Raw genomic sequence first — 2558 nt, 5'->3', positions numbered from 1 at the left:
TCGCTCCTGGTTGGATAGTTTGAGTACCTTTGTAATGTCCCCTTTGTTTAGCCCTGACTTCCACTTATACATCTCTATCAGGTCGCCCCTCGCTCTACGTCTCTCGAGGGAGTGCAAATTAAGATGCTTTAACCTGTCTCAATACTCAAGGTTCCTAATGCCCGGGATTAGTCTTGTCATTCTCCTCTGAATTCTTTCCAATGATTCTATATCCATTCTGTAATACGGTGACCAGAACTGAACTGCATAATCCAGGTGTGGTCTCACAAGCGCAAGATACAGTTTTAGGATGACCTCGCTAGTCTTGTAACTAACACTCCTTTGTATGAACCCAAGTACTTTATTAGCCTTGTTACGAGCAAAAACACATTGTTTACTTGGCTTAAGGTTCCTACTTATCATTACTCTAAATCTCTCTCGCAGTCGGATTTCTCTATGGCATCGTTGTTCATCTGGTATCTGGTTTCCCTGTTTACATCTCCTATACTGAGTACTTTACATTTGTCCACGTTGTTCATCTGCCATTTTTCAGACCACTCGAAAAATTTGTTAGATCTTCCTGTAGTTTTGCGGAGTCCTCGTCAGATTTAATAACACGTCCTATTTTAGTGTCATAGCAAATTTACTTATGTTGCTGTCTATGCCGATCTATGTCGTTTATGTATATAATAAATAATAATGGTCCAAGTATGAGCCTTGGGGAACTCCACTTGTGACGTTGCTCCAATGGGACTTAGTGCCGTTAATGCTCACTCGCTGTTTCCTGTCCTGTAACCACGCCCTAATCCATTTAAGGATGTTACCTTTGATGCCATGTGCTTCTACCTTTCTAATTAGTCTTTCGTGGGGGACTCTGTCGAAGGCTTTGCTAAAGTCGAGATATACCACATCATAATTGTGCCCCTCGTCCACCGATTCCATCATAATTGTGCCCCTCGTCCACCGATTCCATCATAATTGTGCCCTTCGTCCACCGATTCCATCATAATTGTGCCCCTCGTCCACCGATTCCATCATAATTGTGCCCCTCGTCCACCGATTCCATCATAATTGTGCCCCTCGTCCACCGATTCGAAAACTGATGAAAAGAATGTTAATAGATTAGATAGACAAGAACGTCCGCTTGTGAAGCCATGCTGGGAATCATTGATCAATCGGTGCTTCTCCAGGTGATTTCGAATAGAGTTTGAAATGATTGCTTCCAGTAATTTGCCTACCTCCCTCCTCAAGTTATAGTGACCATCAACAAAAGTTACAGGTTTTGCTTCGGCTACAAGTTATAGTGACCATCAGCAAAAGTTGCAGGTGTTGCCTTATCTACAAGTTATAGTGACCAGCAAAAGTTACAGGGTTTGCTTCGGCTACAAGTTATAGTGACCATCAACAAAAGTTACAGGTGTTGCTTCGGCTACAAGTTATAGTGACCATCAGCAAAAGTTACAGGTGTTGCCTCATCTACAAGTTATAGTGACCATCAACAAAAGTTACAGGTGTTGCCTTATCTACAAGTTATAGTGACCATCAGCAAAAGTTACAGGTGTTGCTTCGGCTACAAGTTATAGTGACCATCAGCAAAGATTACAGAGCGGAACTGATCGTGCCAGATAATGCTCCACATCCAGGCAGAAATTCCAACTGGCATTAGCTTCACGCCTGAGTTCTTTAAACTCAACTGGGAAATGATAACGAAATACATTTGTTAGAGAGAGAGAGAACGAGAGAGAGAGAGAGATTGGGATGGATAATGTGTAATGTACATACATATGGGTATGATTATAACGTGCTAGTAGGCGTTCATTGTTGATGCTCCTCGTTTTATCAAAAGAAGAAAAAATAAAGAAAAACGTTGAAAAACAAGAGGGGGAAACTTTGTTATTTTGTGAGGGTTATTGTTATGATTCTGGCTGCATATACTTCTGGACCGAAATGCTGTTGTTTGTAGGAGAAATGCGAATTTAATGGGGGGTGAGGGGGTTATTGGAAGGTGTTTTGGATGAGGGGGGGGGTCAGGTCTTACAACCTCTCGCCCTCTCATTCCTTCTCACCTAATAATTTCTCTCTCTCACTTATTCGTTCTATCCATTCTCACTCTTTTTTTCCCACTCACTCTCACCTCTCCTTTCCACCCATTCTCACTCGTCAATCCCTCCCACCCACTCTCACATCTCCCACCCACCCACTCTCACTCACCTGTCCCACTCATCGCTCCCTCTCGCTTCTCCCTCCCGCTCAGCCTCACTCAACACTCGCTATTGGTGTATTATTGGTTATTTGTAGTGACGGGAAAATGCACACGGGCGATAACGGGCTAAATGAGTTTAATTGATGTGGGATTTCATCTTTACTTAAGAGAGATGTATTGGTTCAAAGAGAGAGAGAGAGAGAGAGAGAGAGAGAGAGAGAGAGAGAGAGTAGCGTAAGATGGAGTACATAGGATGAGAGGGAAAGGAGAGAGTTCAGAGTGACAAAAAGAGGGTAGGGAGAGGGGAAGGAGGGGAGAAGGAGAGAGGATTGAAGATAATGGAGGATGAGGCAGGAAGAGAGGTTAAAAGATAGTT

This window comes from Homarus americanus, unplaced genomic scaffold (assembly GCF_018991925.1).
Source record: "Homarus americanus isolate GMGI-L3 unplaced genomic scaffold, GMGI_Hamer_2.0 scaffold51111, whole genome shotgun sequence".
Classification (NCBI taxonomy): domain Eukaryota; kingdom Metazoa; phylum Arthropoda; class Malacostraca; order Decapoda; family Nephropidae; genus Homarus; species Homarus americanus.
Note: the sequence above shows the minus strand (reverse complement) of the source record.